The sequence below is a fragment of the Pseudopipra pipra genome, chromosome 3 (genome assembly GCF_036250125.1).
Source record: "Pseudopipra pipra isolate bDixPip1 chromosome 3, bDixPip1.hap1, whole genome shotgun sequence".
NCBI classification, from domain to species: domain Eukaryota; kingdom Metazoa; phylum Chordata; class Aves; order Passeriformes; family Pipridae; genus Pseudopipra; species Pseudopipra pipra.
The window spans coordinates 74,409,773-74,428,455 of NC_087551.1; the positions used below are offsets into that span (position 1 = coordinate 74,409,773).

The 18,683-nt window shown below is 34.9% G+C and overlaps 1 protein-coding gene across 2 annotated transcripts in view; it reads left to right on the forward strand.

The window, feature by feature from the left end:
• The window catches only part of ASCC3 (activating signal cointegrator 1 complex subunit 3), a 262,911-nt gene that overhangs the window by 82,292 nt on the left and 161,936 nt on the right, over nt 1–18,683 (forward strand). The gene's annotated exons all lie outside the window — the stretch shown is intronic.

Here is an 18,683-nt window from a genome sequence, read left to right on the forward strand (position 1 = left end):
CTTCCTTTAAATGAGGTTAAAACCTTACCTTTCAAAAGAGAGAAATATTCTAAAATGTTTAGAACAGAAATGCTTGCTAAAGTGTATGTCTGAGTCAAGAAAGATCAAAATCTTTTTACACAGTAGGATTTCTGTATGCCAAAGTGATCTCCACTTCACAGTGTTGTTTCCGTATGGATTTCCTTTGTTTCAGAAGTTCTCACAGCCTGAAAAATAACATTTTGCTCCCTGCTTCACTGTTCGTGCTATCTTCTGGGCAAACTATGTTTAAAAAATCCACTATCAGGATCTCTTTGGGGCAATGAGCCTTGATGGCACACCACAGACTGTTATGTATTTTTTTTCTGTAAATGCTAAGTGTGTTTCTTAATCATTGTTTAGTTCTCAAAGCAAGATTGTTAAAATCAGAAGGGATGTGTCTTTGTACATATGCAAGATTTGAAATACTGAGGTCTCTATAATGTTATGATCTTGTCAGTCTTTTCAGCAGTAAGCAGTGCACCAGTTTCACCAGTTGATAATAGTCGCACTCAAGTGTGTGACCAGTAGTGCTCATCTTCATTCTCCTCAGCTTGTGGAGGGAGAAGATGAAATCCTGAAAGCATTTTGATAGATGAGCAGAAGGAAGAAAAGCTAGTAATTTTTCTAAGGTTACTCTCTTCAGAGATCCAAAATAGGGAATAACAAAAGGGAAATGAAGACGTAATCTAGATTAGGTGAACCTGCACTGACTAGAATCTGGAAGTGGATAAACTACTTATACTTGAAACCCTCTTCTTTTGTGGGTGGGCACACTTCTATAATGTTGGTATGCCCATCTAGCTCACCTCAGGAACAAGTTTTCAGTTTTTTAGCACTGTACTGCTATTTCCTGATCTTTTAAAAATCAGGAAGGAATTTTTCCATGGGTACCATTTTTATGTAGCATATTTGTTTTCCCACAGTTTTCTTCCTTACACCAACTTCTGGAAATAGTAAAGCAGGTGAAACAAGAATTGATATTAAGCAGCAGAGTGGTAACTTGGGGCCTGTGACATTAGTTGTTTGACTAAACTCTTTAATCCTCAGAAATAAAGGCAGTAAATCATGTGTAGGACTCCTGGTTTTCTCTGGTGGTGAAAACTATTAAGAAACAAATGAAATTTGGCTTATAAAAGAGATTTCTGGATATTTTTCCAGTGGGTTCAGTTAATAAGCTTGTTACTTAGTTGACATGTTGTCTGCATTCTTTCCATTGTTTTCGTTGCTGGAACAACGATGATGCTTTCTCAGGATAATGTTATCATTCTGTGCCTTCCTTTTCTTTTGGCATCAGTCTTCCAGTACCCTAGTGAAATTGTTGGAAACCCTTCTGATTTATGGCTCTCCCATTAATATATGTGCCCATGACAGCTAAGATTTTGCCAGGGGCCAAAGTACTTATACATTATCAAACAGTAGCAGTTTAATAAAAAACAGTAGTCTTTTATAAGGAACTGAAGGTGCTTTCTGTGACCTAAATTAATTTCTAGATTTATGACAGATTTTACCAAAAATCAATCTTTCATGCTTCAGAAATTAGAATTACTACTCTTAAAGCATCCATTTACATTTCATTTGAAGTAATTTAGTTTTGAAATAGGCAGACATAGTTGTTTATTTTACTAAGATGCCTACTTGCTTGCTGTTAATTGCATAATCTGTGGAATTTTAGTACAGACTTTGAGTAACTTACTTTGTGATTAATAATCAAATGCAACATACTATGTTAAAATGTGTAATTGACTGGCATTCTTTGCTATGACTCACTTGGCTAAAATCTCTAGATTGGATGGGAAGGTGGGAGTTAATTTTTTGTTTAGCAGTAAAATCTAGTTGAAACGATGCTAGATAAAATTACAGTCATTTTGAAAAACAAGAAAAATTTGTTCTATATATTCTGTAGTTAAAGGATATAGGGTGGGGTTTTTTATAATTACATTTTTGGTGGTGTGTTCCCTTTTATTGAAAGTAATTATATTCATGCCTGACTTAACTACTTAACTACTACAAGTTTTTCTAAACTGTTTTGAAGACAAAGTCTTAAGTGTTTTTCTTTCTTTTCTTCTCTATAAATGATGAACTATTTGACATTGTACTTCAGCACGTATATGAAAAAAATGCATATATTCAATTTGGATGAAGAGCCCTTGCTATCAATATATGCTCTTTTTTTTCCCCCTTTTCCTCTCCAGTGTGCACATTTTTTCATTTACTTGAGGCTTTATCAGAGTGTATTGTTTTAATATATCTGTACTTGATGCACTTACATAAATCACTGTCTCTGCAGAGGTTTGATATTAAAATATGTGCTGGTTTTGTCTGGGGTAGAGTTAATTTTCTTCATAGGGCAGTGTTTTGGATTTGTGCTGGAAACTGTGTTAATGATACAGGGGTGTATTTTTCACATCCAAGCAGCGCTTGCACAACGTCAAGACTTTTTCTGCCTCACATCCCACCCTACTGCCAAGGGATCTGGGGACACAGCTGGGACAACTGACCCCAAATAACCACAGGGATATCCCACAGGTTGTGGTGTCATGCTCAGCATATAAAGCTGAGAAGAAGAAAGGGGGGGGGGATATTTGGAGAGACCATTTATATTCCCAAGTTACCATTACACATGATGGATCCCTTCTTTCCTGGGGATGGCTGAACACCTGCTGCCAATGAGAAGTGGTGAATGAATTCCTTGTTCTGCTTTGAATTCCTTGTGTGAGGAGCTTTTGCTTTGCTTGTTAAACTCTCTTATCTGAACCCACAAGTTTCCTGACTTTTACCCTTCTGATTACCCTTCTTCTCCCCTGTCCCACCAGAAGGAACCAGAAGGAACTGAGCTAGTGGCTGTGTGGGGCCTACTTGCTGACTGGGATTAAACCACAATACAGTGGAACTTGAAAATACGAGTGTACAAATAAAAAAAAAAAAGGGTGGTTTGGAAACACCATTGTTCCAGACTACAACTAAATACATTGAGGAATTCTGTTGCTCTTTAGTTCTGTGGCTAAGACCAACAGTGTCACCTACAGGTGAATCAAGTAGACTTCTTAATTTTTCAAGTGGAAATACCAGACACACAAGATTAGGAAGATCTGATTTACTAACTTTCCAGTGAATATCTTAAATCAATTTTACTGCTTATTCTTGTTATGAAATTAACTGCAAATATTTAATTCAAAATATTTCTGTAATAAGTGCTTCTAAAAAAAAGGTTGAAATAATTTTTAATGTGTATAAAAGTTGTTTATTGAGCATATTCTGCCCATTTACAATTTAAATCAAATTACACTGAAAATGCCTCTGATTTATGACATTAAAACACGTTTACTGTCTATGTTTTTATAGAGGTCAAAATTCATTTTTTAGCAGTGATTCATCTCAGTTCATTGTGGCAGAATGTTGCAGAAGAAAATGTCAAAAACATTCCATTGAAAAAATCAAATTAGTAAACATTTTTTTGAATTTTTGTATGGAAAAGGTTGCTCTTAGATTATTGCATCTGTTACATCAATACAACAGATATTAACTATGCCAAAGTTCTGAAAGTAGAATAACATACAAACTTAATGTATGTTAAGAGAGGGGACTGTTGTTCTTTAGTCTTTTTTTTGAGGCTTCAACATCTTCCTTTCTCTGTTACTAGGTTTGTAATTAAATTATTATTTTTAAAAGAGCACTTACTTCTTCACTCTTGCGTGATTGGGACTAGTTGAATCAAATTCTGTCTTGACCTTTACATGAAGGATATTTAGTTGTATTGCTACAGTGATGTGAACATCCAGTGGCAAGTGAACCACGAGTTGCAAAGTATTGGTAATGTTTTAAGCTAGATTGTGAATGCTAGTGACATTGTGAGAGAGGCTTCTGTGTAACACAGATGCATGGTTGGAGCTGCTAAGTTGCTTTTCCACTTTTGCAACAGAATGATGAAGCTCCTGTGGGGAGGCTGCCTTTGAGCTTTCTATTCCTTTTATCACCCGGATGGGGGATATATATATCACAGTCTTGTGGATTCTGAGCTTAGAAAGATTTTGATAGCTTTGTGTAGACTATCATGTGTTGACTAGTCAGCTGTTTTATCTAGAGACCTCGGTGGTAAGTGGTCATCTTATATAAGATTCAGTAGATTTGAGCCTTTTCCTTATGTCTTCACAGACAGCAGTTTTGGTTTGGGCTGTTTTTAGTGTGGTTTTTTGTCATTTAAGAAAATACTTAAGGCAGTGACATTGAAAACCAAATGTTAGTTCTTCATGTCAAAGGCACAGTGGTAAGCACAAGATCTCTTTGCTGCTCCTTCCACTTATTTGATCTTGCTTTATGGTGTTTCAGACAGTCCATCTTATTTAGTTGTATACTTAGCAAGTTGTATTCACTGCTACATCTCTCAAAACAGATAAACGTTACATTGATTGGGTAATCTTGGTATTGGGGCAGAGGGAGAGAGGGGAGAGTTTGTAATGTCGTAGAAAGTTTCAAAGACTTTTAATTCAGTTGAGTGCTAATATACAAATATTACAGATCCAGTATTATAGCTGTCATATGTTCAGTTAGCTTAATGTGTTTGTGTCATGCAGCATGACTCCTGAGTTTTAATCTTTTACACAGAAGTTAGTCTTCATTCAATGTGCAGAAATTGCATTGTGTGTAAGGGTATTATATGAAGGATTATTAAGCAAAATGGTCTAATGTTGAAAATTGATCAAATAGTATGTTACAGCAATATTTTTTGCACTCCTTTGTAAATCACTTAGCAAGTGATACTAATGAGTTCAGTAAGCTACCTCAGTATTTTTGATCTAGATGGAAAACTCAAAGGCTTTCAGACTTTGAGTCTCTGGCAATCCTTTGAATTTCTTATTCCTACTCAATGCCTCCAAACTCAGGAGTGGTTCATCCTGATGATCAAGAAGTCAAACAAGAGTGTCAGGAGGCCTGCAGGATGAAAACCAAACATAAAAAGGAAGCATGTAAGAGGTGGGTGCAGGAACAAGTGACCTGGAAGGATTGTAGTTGCTGTTGAGCACAAAGGGACAGGATTAGGTAAGAAAGCCCAGGAGCATATGTGAAGGGCAATAAGAAAGGCTTCTGTGGCTGTACAGCAAAAGGAAGACTGGGGAAAACCTCTGCTGAATGGAACAGGGTACTCAATGACAAAGAACAAGACTGAGGTACTTGATGCTTTCTTTGCTTTGACCTTTTTTGTTAGGCCTGGCTTTCAGCAATTCCAGGCCCCTGAGGCAAATGGGAAAGTTCAGAGAAGGAAAATTCAACTCTTGATGGAATAAAGTCAGGTTAGGAAATGTGTGGACAAACTAAGCATAATACAAATTAATGTAATCTGATGAGATTCACCCACAAGTCCTGAGGGACCTGGTCGAAGTTATCATGAGTCTTTCTTGATTACCTTTGAAAGATCGTGGTAATCCTCTGTCATGGGACAGAGTGCACCCTCAGCAAGTTTGCAGATGATACAAAACTAGGAGGAATGACTGACAGATCAGATGGTTTCACATTCAGAAGGACTTTAAAAGGCTAGAGAAATGGGCCAACAGAAGTCTCATGAAGTTCCAGCGTTAAATGCCATGTCCTACACAGGGATGGGGGAATAATTCTGTGGACCTGTCCAGGTCCATAGAGGCCAACCGGCTTGAAAGCAGCTTCCCAGGAAAGGTAGTGGATATTCTGGTGAACAACAAATAGAATATGAGCCAGCAATGTCCCGTCTCAGTCTGGGCTGCATTTCAGAAGAGTATTCCCAGCAGCTCAAAGAAGGTGGTCATTCCCCTCTACTCAGCCCTGGTGAGACACATCTGTGGTGCTGGGTCCAGTGCTGGGCTCCCTATTATGAGAGGAACATGGACATGCTAGAACAAGTCTGGCAAAAAGCCATGAAGGTCATTAAGGGATAGAACATCCAACACATGAGGAGAGGCAAAGCAAGCTGGAGTCATTCAGTCTGGGTATGAAAAAGCTCAGATAGATGTGATCAGTGTATGTGGGTACATTGTGTGTTTATGTGTAAGGAAGACTGAGCCAGACCTCAGCAGTGTCCAGTGAGAGCAAAAGAGCACAAACTGCAATACAGGAAATTTTCTGTAAACATGAGATGTTATTTTTTTTCCTGTGAGAGTGGTCAGACATTGGAAGTTTGTGGAGTCTTCAAAGACATCACCTAAGGGATGCTCAATACCTGACTGTATGTGGTCTTGAGCAGACTCTTCTAGGTGACCCTGAGCAGTGGATTGGATTAGTAGATCTCCAAAGGTGACTTTTACCCTTATGCATGCTGTGATTCTGTGAAAATCAAGATTAGCCTATTTTGATGGAATTGCCTATTGGATATTTACTGCATGTGTCAGTAAAAGATGAGCAAGGAGCCATTTTAGACACCATTTTGCCTGTTACAATGTTCCTATGTAATGATTAAAGATGACATTTTGTCAAACAAAATTTTGGATTTTCTATTCTAGTGAGGAGAGGCATAAGCAGTATGCTTTTCATATTTTTATATGCAAAATTAAGACTAAAAATCCTTAAAATACATTGTTTGAATGTTAAATTCTGAAGTACAATGAATCTCAATAAGTAACAATAAAAATACCTTAACTGATGTTTTTATACTAATATCAGAGAATATGAAATTGAAGTACTTGATGGTATGAACTAACTGCTCATCTGCATATGAATAATTAATGATTTTGTTAAAAACACCAAATAAAATATTATAGGTTTTGTCTCTGAGGCTTTTTTTGGCACAGAGGATGTAATCTTCAGTAAAACTTGGAGGAAGGTAATTTTCAGGAGTGTCTATTTCCGTTAATATTTTACCTATGAAGAACTTAAAAGAATGATTTACTTCTGTTTGGTTTAATGGTCTTTTATAGCTGAAAAGATTCTGTGCAAAAGGTGTCCACGTGTCTTTAAAATTACCAAGTAACTGTTTTGCACTTCCAAATACTTTTTTAAGCACAGTAAATTTTACAGGATGAAAAAGCGGTCTTTTATAGTTAATGCAAATGATGCATTAAGTTAGACCCTTCTCCCAGAGTACAATTTAAATGTACTCAGAAGTCCAATTATCTTTGATTTAGATGTAAAAATTGCAGAATAACAGCTGTGCCTGCTGAGTGAATATTCCTCTGCAAAAAGATAGCTTATTTGAGCAGAGCTAAGGACAGGTTGCTCAGGGAATTTTTGCCACTTTTGGATCTTCTTCAAATTTAACTGCTTCTGGTCAGTTGCAAATGCAAGTAATTTACAAAATATCATCAGGGCAATTTAGAGTTTATGTCCTCTAAGTTGTCATTTTGCAAATTACAGAATATCTTAAGTTCTTTAGCATTTATTGTGACTATTTGTGGAACAAAACCACACATTATACTTCAAATTAATACTTAAAGATATTGCAGATTATCATGCTAAATTTGACTGCATTTAGAGTACAACTTTTTCTAAACTACATCACAAAATTTTTTTAAAGCACCTCTGACACTGAAGAATCACTTTATGTGTAATACCGATATTGAAAGGTACTCTAATTTATAATAGAATTAAAGTATGTATATTAGTATGAAGTATTCTTAATATAATAACAAAAAACATTTTGTTATCATAATGTGTCTAATGGTATATAATATGCAGTACTAGCAGTGTATATATTAGCATATTAATTTATTAATGTAGAGTAGAATATTTAATTAGACTATACGTTATATATATTTATTTATAATTGAAATTTTAAAAGTGTTTTTTAATTGAAGTTTTGCAGATGTTTACCTTGTAAGCTGATCTTAAAACTGTACAAAATAGTATGAGAATTGTTCTTCTGAGAAAACAGATGTAATAAATGTATTCCACTATTGATAATTATTGCTCTAATTTCATTTTACAACTCCCTAATCATGGAGCTTTCCTAAACTTCCCATGAAATCTTCAGCGTTTACCTGTCTTCGCTGTTAGATTTTTTTTTAAATAGAAATCTATTTTCAACCTAAATCCTAATCAAATTTTATTACCACTTTCCTTATCTAAATGTCTGTCTTCCCCAGCCACTGCTACTTGCTTTTTGAAGACTCTTCAGTTGTGTTATCTCTGTTCAGTCATATTTATTTAGTGTAAGCATCAGTTCATTTAAACCTTTTGTAAAGATCATGCTTCATTTATGTTTAGTCATTCTCATTTTTCACTTCTGGATTCTCAGTTGGTTTGCACTTCTTGAAATAAGTTGCCCAGAACATAATATATTGCCCCAAGATTGTAGTGCTGCTGAGCAGAGTGGAAGGTTTATTTAACATGTCCAAATAACAGCATTTTTCTTCGAAGGTTTGAATTTTTGCAATAGCAGAGCATTTTTGGTTCATGTGCAGACTGACCTGCTCTTTCTCTTTTCCTTGTCCCGCTACTGTCTTGCCAGTTGTCTTACATCCTGCATTTGTTGCAATAATTATTCCTAACAGTCAGATTAATCTGTTTTGGCTTTAGCCATGTGAAAGTTAAACTTCTAAGGCTGATTCATACTGGGATGAAATGAACTGGCTGGAAGGAGCCTAGACAGCTAGTTTTGAGAGTGATTTTGTAAATTAACAGGTAAGATAGACGAGATAAATCTTATCCTCAGTGTAGAATCTTGAAATTGTATTACTGACTCATGCATTAATGCATCTGTTGTTTAACTTAAGACATTTTAAAGTTCTTACTCCCTCCTCCAATGTGTTTACAGCTCTGTACAGCATAATATCAATTTGAAGTTTAGAGGGTATAGTCTTTAGTCTGTCATTAGGATTACTCATGAACACCTGCAATAGTATTTCCTATTGGTGCTTAAAGAGTCCTACTGAAATCCAAAGTATATGCTGGTTTTTAGGTAATGTAACTGGAGAATATAAATCTGACAATCATACTGTAGGTCTGTTGCAATCACTTTCAGCACTAGTTATCATTAATGTTAGTATATGTAATTTTCTCTGGGGTATAGACTTGAAAGAAATTTTAATGAAATCACATTTGCATGCAAACAAATGAATTGGTGTTTGAGATGTCATTTTGTGAACAGGTGTCACGAAATTCACTTTTAATGCAATATCTGTTAAATATCAGCATCTCAGCTGAATCAAGAAACTTTCCTTCGTCTTACGCTTAGTACACCTCCATATCAGTGATTTGCATTGATTCTTGAAAAAACTAATTTGAGATAAAAACATAACTTGCTTCATCTTGCATACAACTCTGTGATAGAAAATAAAACTTGAGTAAAGCCATGTGAAAAAGGATATTTGGACAAAATCTCACTGTTACACTTTGGTCTTTTTGCACTTAATGTTGGGGTAATGCTTGATGGAAGCAGAACAGAAGGGAAAAAATAGCTAATCTTAAATGAGATATGCAGGACCATTGTGATGAGTCTTAAAGTGTGCCGGTATAAATAAGTTGGAAAAACTGGGAGCTGAGATAGTCTTTTATCTTTGTCTCCTGAAGTTGTGCAACTGAAGCCTAAAGTTTCCTTGACTATGAAACACTTTTCTGTGCAGCTGTGAAAGAACAAAAGAAAATGGGGAAAAAAAAAAAAACAACCCACAGCTAACAAACAAAATACCCACCAACCAAGCAACAGTATTGCATTTCTCAGAAACTTCAATGTATTTCCAAAAAATGTTTTTGTACTTACTTTTTCCTTGTAAATTCTTAAACAAACTATTTTAGCCCAGGTATTTCTATAATGATATATAAAATCATGCACAAATATATTCTATAGTCATGTTTTTATGTTATTCTATTGTATCTCTGTTAGATATGAAAAAGGAGCTAGGGGAGAAGCAAGTGCAAAATAACACTGGGAAGATTTGAAAACAAGCAGGCTGAATGCAGTGTCTCAAGAGACAGGCATTTGCTGAAAGTTGTCAGATCTGATTAAGGGAGCTTTTGGCATCAATCAGACCTGACAGTAGTATATCAGAGGTTAGTAAAACTATAATTAGTGAACTGATTAACAGCAAAGAGGAAAAGAGGGCAATGTTTTGGATCAAAGTCCTTTAAAACATTTAGATCATTATTTAAACTTGAAGTCTGAGTGGCTAATTATGTATTTTACAATGTATGAGCTAAATTTCACAAAGCATGCAAACTGTTTTTCCTCACTATGGTTTTTAAAATAAGGTTTGTACTGACTTTAAACAGACTGTTTTATCATGGGGAAAAAAAATACAGTGAGCATGTGCTCATATCCTACTACACAGTACAGCTATTATGATCCTAATGTATATTGTTTTCTATAGTTTCTTCTCAGATTAATGTAACTACTCCACATGGAAAGCTTCATATTCTTTTAATAAGAATATAAAAACTTAGGGCTTTCACAGTAACAACGAAAAGGAATTTTGCTATCTAATTCATCATCCTGACTGGTTGTACTGGGTTTATCCAGGTTATTTTGAGTGTCTCAGAGTCCATTCACTGAGGTTTTAAAGTAGTACTGGAACTTAAAAATTAATGTTGTAATCTCTGGAACATCCAGGATTGTGCTGAAAGCATCAAATTTTAAATCTTAACATACAAACTTAAAAATCTGTTAGTCGTAACTGTGAAACTGAGTATACAACAAATAAAGCAATATTGAAAAAAATCAGTTCAGCTAAGTGTCAGATGTGTCATAAGTATCTTGCTCTGCTAAGGCAGTGTGCTGATACGTTGTCAATCTTTCGTTAGGTGGACTGGCTGGGTTCTACAAGAGAACTGAGTCATTGTATGTTGCTAGGATTAAGTTATAAAATAAAACATGCTGAACAAAGTTACATTTCTTCTGTTAAAAAGTCATTTACCATTTTAAAGGCATCTGTTACAATTTTTTATTGTTCCCTTGTTGATTTCTGTTGTTGATTGATTATTGGTGTTAGCTTTGGTGGCTTGCTAATTGGTGCTAATATGCATCAATATAAGGCACCTCTGTAAGCCTTTCTAAGATAATAAACTCAGCCTTTTATGTAGATACTTCTTGTAAGTGTAGTCTTGTTATTGAATCCTTCTAAGACATTTTATATGTATGTGTGTGTGTGTGTGTGTGTATGTATGTTACTGTAGACCACAAATACGTGTTAAAATTTGTTACAAGATCATCTGTTCACCCAAATGGACATACTGCTCATCTGCATATCTTTGTATGGTAAGGAATCTGCTTTATTGGAAACATAATTCTGTTTTAATTGTGTAAAACACAGCATCAGATGGTTGTTTCTGATCTATGCAAAACAAAATACTTGTATTCATTATTTATTACTTCCTATCTCAGATTGTTATTTTGAATTGCTGCCCTCTCTTTTACTTTCTATATGTTTATTCCACTCCCTGCCTGAGCTCCAGCTCACATGAGGTTGTGTGAAATTCTTGAATACATCACGCAGAGTGCAATAGTCAGAGGAATAAAAACAGCATGGAAGTGACTTGCAGGTTGCTGCACTTGTAACATGTTTTGATGAAGTTTTATCTTAGACAGTGTCCCTCATGGGGTGTGATATCAGGTATCTAATATTAAAATTTGCGAGAAGCTCCAACACATCACTGATTAGAAGAGAAATATTTTCAAATTGTACAAAGCCCTAGCATAACAGCTCCCCCTATAGAATATGCATTCCAATGCTGCATTCCAATGAGAGTCTACCCTGAGTGGATGTATGTAGTTGTGTGCAGTCTTCTGTGTCTCCGTTTCTGCAGAAGTAAAGATCTTGCAGTGAATTTGCTGCCAGAATAATGCACCAAGATAAATAGTTACAGCATGAAGAGAGTAAATTGTGTAGGTTACCCATGCCCCTTTGCCAAAAAGATGTCAGAAGATGAGGAGTCGTGGCTGTGACTGAGCAAAGCTTCCTCTAGTATCAACCACATATTCTCAAATGCTGTTTTCAAGTGTAGTAAGGGGAAGTTGTAGATATGTGTAAAGGAAGGAGAATAGAGAAGACCAATAGCAAGGTGAAAACAATAAAAACAAGGAAGTTCTACTAATTGAAATCTACGGAAGTAGATCTTAGAGAGTGTGTCTTTTAATATTAACAAGAAAGCAGCAGTGGCTAGACCAGAATTCTTTATTGCTATCCATCCATGGTGAAGCACTGTGGTGGAGAAAAAATTGTTACAGGCAGTACCATAGCAAGAGACTGGTCCCATACTTTTCAAAGCTATTAGATCCTTAGAGCTTGTATTTCATACATGCACTGTGTTTTTTCTTTAGCTGTATATACAAAGGAGTTGGGCCTTAAAATTGTTCCTTCTCCAGCATCAAGGCACTTCAAAAAATATTGCTTTTTGCAAGTTTACTGAATTCCCGTTTTTCAAATGATGCTTGATTTCATCACATTTAATTTTAGTAAAAGAATTCCTTCTAATCTGCAAATGATAAAATAATTTCCAGTCATATCTGATCATTGTTTTATGTTGTTAAAAGGCAAATTTCTGAAATACCTAACATGCATCTTCCAATGCATAATATATATTTCAGTTAATTCCAGATTCTATTTTAGTGTTTCGATCTCTTTGTCTCTCCTTAGTTTTGGCTGTGATATATTCAATGAGACTTCTTTATGCTAACAACAAAGCTAGTAGCTCCAGCAGCATTAGTCACTGAGCAGGAGGAGCACAGGAGGTGGCCTTTAGAGTACAGGTGCTCACATAGCCACAGGCATCGGGGGAGGTGTATGATAAGATTCAGTTTTCTTTTTTCTTTCCTAAGATATATTAAGAGAGCTACTTAATACGAAGTGGGAAAGGTACAGAGAAACGATAATGCAAAATGAAAAGAGTTGAAATGTTAAGAGAATAAAGCAAATAAAGGATGCAGTTATGCTGGAAATATGTATTTCATGTTGATTTACTTTGAGAAGCAATATTGTGAACTTCACAGAGAAATATAAAGGGAGTATTTGCTGTTTATTTATCCTTATTCTAGTGGTTTCAAAGAGGAAAGTAGTGCTTTTATATAGGTACATTAAATATGAAAATATCTATTATGCTGCAGGTGTGCAATAACATATGGTTATGACATGTTTGTGGATCTTGATCCAGTTTTGGGAAGATAATTTCATTTTGGAAAATTCCCATAACATACAACCTTTATTACTGTGATCATTTGACATCCACAATATTTGCTTCATGCAAAGGCCTCTGGATTTGTTCATTATAATCTTGAGTTTATTCTACAGTTTCTTTCTAGAAAGCATTATAGATACCAATGCTCAACATGTACGATAATATGAATTCAAACTCATAGGTCAAATGTTTGAAAGTGTGTGTGTGTACCAACATAAGAACCTGTGCTGTAAGGTTCTTATAACCCTACAGAATGATGGCTTTATGGAATCTATGGTGAGCTATAGGTATGTTGTAGTAGAAAAATTTTGTCTACCATAGCGAAGGACTTTACCTGTTCCCACTTAGATGAGAACAAATCTGTTGCTGTGGTTGGTTCTTCTACGTAATGGTCATGGCTAAATTTTAAAATTGACCACTGTTGATATTGGCTGTTATTCTTGATATCAGGTATTTGCTGCTTCTCTGAAAATTCCAAAAAAATATGTTTCCCCAAACTTCTACATGCAGTTGCACACCAGCTTGCCATTCTAACAGTTCTTAGTATAATGTTTGCATGAGCGTACTGAAAACTAAAAAAGAAAAATTTAAAAAATTAAGTTGTTAATTAGCAAGATTTGGGGAAAGACTCTACATAAAGAACTACTGCTCATAGCTCATTTGTGGACACAGTAGCAGGAAAATTAAAACATATAAGAGAATGCCATGCTGAAGATAAGGGTGTTTGGGAGGTGGAGCAGCTGCTTTATTTATGAAGTTGTAAGAGATTTTTCTCCCAGAAAACTTTCTTTTATGCATCCTCTATTTTGGTCCTTCAGAGTTGAGTACACTTTTTTAAATCTTTGTTACTTTTCAATTCAGAGCTTTTAATTCATCAATTCAATTCAGATTACCCCTCTGAGATTGTCTTACTGGCTAATTCTAGTGCCTGTAAGATTGGCAACTCTTTATTTGGACTTAAAATCTCGTGGTTGATACCAATTTTGTAATTCTGAAAAAACCTTTACTCATAATAATTTTGTAAAAATTATTTAATTGAACAGCTCACTGGCAGTAAGATCTATTTTATGAATGCGGTTGGTTGCTGCAGACTAGTTTCCAATCTTCTGTTCCCACTGTTTGTTGGGAATGTTTCATTTTTATTTTCAGGACTGTCCATAAAATCTCTGCTGTAAGAAATTTAACAATGTTTTTCCATTGTAATAATTTCATCAATTCATTCAAAACTCTTGTATTTATGTAACAGTTGAACTCTGTTTATCATGTGCATCAAAGAATAGGAACTTATAAAAATCTGTTTCAAGAGAAATTGCCAAAGTTATGATTTAGCTTGTAGGTTGTTTACTCAATCGCAATATGCAAACTTATGTAAACCCATTGACAGTCTCAAAATTTAGGTTGTTATCAGGTCTGATAAAGCAAAAATTCAAAATGACAACATATTTCAAATCTGCCATGATGCCTTACCTTCTGGAAAGGTTTGAACAGCTGTAAGATAGACTATTTTGAGAATTCACTTTTAAGATAATGGAGCAGGGAGAATTTAATTTACTTACTTGATAATTTACTAATGACTCTTCTTCTTTGTAATCAGAATGGTATATTGTCTGAAACAAATGGAACACCAGTCTCTTTCTTCTATCATCCTAGTTGATGTTTAAGCTGAGATCTGAGTCAAACAGTTCTTTATACATTTTGATTTGACAATATCTGGCACTAAGTATTTTATGGAAGTTAGGAAGTTGGGAATGGGGTGGGGTGTGAGTCTGAGTTTTGATTCATTGTTGTGTGTATGAAAGGGACAACAGGTCAGATAAGTGACAGACGTACATGATGGCTAAAGTGGCTAAAGAGAGAAAAACCATTCTCAAAAATGGTCTTTAAGAACTTAAAAGCAGTGAATTTTGTTGTATAGGTTGTATTTTATAGAGTTTGTTCTGAAATATTTTTGTATGTGGTTTGGACCTGCGAAGTGTAAATTTGAGGGGATTACTGTAGTTTTACTAACCTCGGAGTGTATGTACTAATTATTTAAGAAGAAATCAGATACTAGTCATGTGCAAGATGTGTTTGGGAGAACTTAGAAGTAGGAAAAAGATTCAGAGGATTGAAAGTGAGCTATTGGCTGTGCCAACTGCTAGAAATTAATGTTGGGCTCTTAGAAATTAATTGAAGATAATTCGATTTTAAAACTGTAAGCCTTTTCAGATTAAGCAAACCCCCAAACAACAACAAACTCCAGCATTTTTCAACATGTTGATCTTCTTAAACTATAGTGAAAATGTAACTTCCTCTTACCGTGAGATCTGGCTTCAAAGGGGATTGAAGAGAGACTGACAAAAATAATTAGCAAGTCATGCAATTAAAGAAAAATGAATTTTCACAGTCTCTTGAAATTTTGTCAGTTGAAGTTATCAGCTATGTCCCTTTTGACATAATTTTTCAAAGTGAAGTAATTAAACTTTTTTGTTTGCGTTCTTACCCAAACATTATGTAAAACAATATAGGGATATGTGAAGTAGCCCTAAAGCTAAATGAGATCATTCTGAGTTGAAATATATAGGGTTTTTTAGTTGTGCAAGAGTGAAATTAAATATCAGTACTCACCTAAGACAGAAGACTTTGTGAAAAGCCTATGTTGGTGCAGAATAACTAATGATAATCAAGAAAACATTGGAAAAAGAGGGGGGGGTGTGCTGAGAGAAATTTAAGTTGACAGTAAAAATATTGACAGTTAACCCATTTCTATTCAGCCATACCCTAACACAAAAACCAGATTGAAATGTCTTGCATGAGTTGCAGTTCATTAAGCAAATGTGACACTTTATTTTCTAGCTATTTCAATACTGAAAGAGGTGAAGTGGTGAAATAGCAATATAAATGAACATACTTTTCAGTGTGCTGAGAACTCAAGTCAGTGTATAAAAAGAAAATATTAAAAAATGTTTCAATTCTTAGTTACTGTGTCCTTCTGTTGCCCCCAAACAGGAAGCAGAATTCTTTTGCTGAATCTGAATTTTGATTTTAAAACTTTGAGGATAAAATATGTTGTCTCTGAAAATTAATTCTAAAAATAAATTACACTACTGCATTTAAAATTAATAATGAGATGCTCATAATGCTGTTTTATTTAATATTTTAACTGAAAAAATAATCTCTGTTAGCATTTTCTTTTAGCTGATATTTATAAATAGCATTTTATATATTTGAATTCAGTTTATCATTTAAACTACAAAGCTGGTTTGTTTGTGGGTTTTTTTGAGAATTTTTTCACCCAACTGTACTTTCTAACTGAAAAATAAATGTAAGAACCAGTCATATTCTCCAGCAAAACATTCTCTAGAGATCTCTCTTCTTATTTGATATACTGTCTCATTTAGTATAGCTTTTAATTCAGGTCATTGCTTTGAGAACATTGCTATTTTAAAATAAGATCAAAGTAAAAGACCATTATGCTGAATATTTAGTCATCACTCAGAAACAGAAGAATTAATGATACCATTTTAGATATATATCCTGATAACATGACTGACATTTAAAAAAAAGCTGTGATCTGAACATTGCCAATTTAGATTTAGCAAATTAGCTAAGTAGCTTGAATTTGTAGTATTTCACACCTTAAAGCCTTAATATTCCTTGCTAAATATATTTCCTCACTGTTTGCTAATTAATGTTCTGTGGAAGTACAGCTGCTAATATTTTGTGGCTGACATGGCTCATTTTAAAGTGCTAACAGTTGCATCTGTAGTAGTGTTACAGTTCAGTTCATAAATTATGAGCATACATTTTTACACCTACTTTGTACAAGCATTTGAAAAATCTGTATTTGCTAACAAAATGCACTGAGTATTTAAACAAAACATGGAATTACCCCCCACATGCCACCACTCTCAGTGATATTAGTGACTCAGTGCCCTTATTGCATTAGGGAAAGTACTGCCAGCAGGTCAAGGGAGGTGATCCTTCCCCTATACTCAGCTCTGCTGAGGCAACACCTGGAATAATGTGTCCAGTTCTGGGCTCTCCAGTAGAAGAGAAACATGGACATACTGGGGGCACAAAGATGATGTGCCCCATTTAAGGGGCACAAAGATGATGAAGGAACCAGAGCATCTGGTCATCTAAATATCATTTGTAACATGTATCCTCTTACAGGATAAGATAGTTTGAGATTGTTGGCTGAAATCTAGTCAGTGTCAGTAGAATTCTAGAAAACAAATATCTTGTTCTCTAGATTCTGCAACAAGTTGGCAAACTTATTTATGAACATATATTTTCATGAACTTACTTATGAACTTATATTTTCATTATCAATGGATATGTTTTCTTTTAGTATCATGCCTATTCATGAAAGGTGTTAGAAGTTTCCCCATTTTGCCAATTTTTAATACCTTTCAAAGATTGGTAGCTGAATTTTTGAAAAATTTCATTTCAGTCAAAATAATCAAATAGCCCCTGTTGTCTTTTACTCATTAAAGCACTCATTTTGCTCTAGATGTCACCTGATCAAGATTTGCCCAATTTTTAAAGTTTTTTAGTCATGCCTATGAAACAGCAGAATCAGAATTTTCCGGTTTATTTTCTAAGGGATTTTGCATTGCAAAGTTACAGAGTAATCTTTATTTTAATAGTTCTAAGTTGTTTGTTTGGTTGGGGGGTTTTTGTGAAAGAAGTGAGACTGTATGGTAAGCTTTGTGCCTGTCCCAAAACCCTTAAGATTTGATAGGTTTGTTATGAATAGGTAATAAATAATTGCCCTTAAATCATAGTCATAACCTCCACACAAGTTACTACTGAAATTGAGTGAATAAGATTCGGTTCTATGGGTGTTATTATACATAGTGGCTGGCTCCTAAATAGGAAATTACTTTTGTTGACTAGTACATGAGAAATCTGCATTTTTATTTGAAACAGTTGCTGAGAATTTTTTGGGTGGAGGAGTGAGATGTTTTCTTTAGAGTGACCACTTTGTCTGATTTTACATTTTAAAATTGTGCTTTCTTGAATTCTTGTGTTAAGGTCACATGAAGTGAGAGCTAAGTCCGTTGTCATTGTGGGGAATGACGGCTGCTACAGCTTTTTGGCAACTGGAGATTGAATGTGCCTCAATCTTATCTGTTTGAGAGTCTGTTTTATGCAAAAAGAGAAGCTGTTGCAACAGCTTGCAAGAAATGGCACCATAATAATAGACTTACCATGGACATATCTACTGAAACAATGAAGTTTGGAAGTTACCTTGCCCAGGACTGGTGCAAGTTGTTCGGTCTGTTTTGCCAGTGCAAGGATCGAGATATCTAAATGTTCAACTTGAAAGTATTCCTTAGGGAGAAAGCATTTCACAGAAAACAGGGAACTATCAGATCAAGCTTAGGCATGAGGGGAGGGTCTTGGTTGTTTACTGTGCTGTGGTGAAGGTTACAAATACTTTATCACAGACCATTTTAGTGGGGCACAAACATGAAATGATTATATAAGTAGTTGATTCTGGATAGCTGCTTAAAGGTTTTCTTGTGGAAAAAGTATACAAATGATGCAAGGTGGTTTGAAGGTATTAGTTGATATTTCCATATGGTTTTCCATACTAAATCCTACTA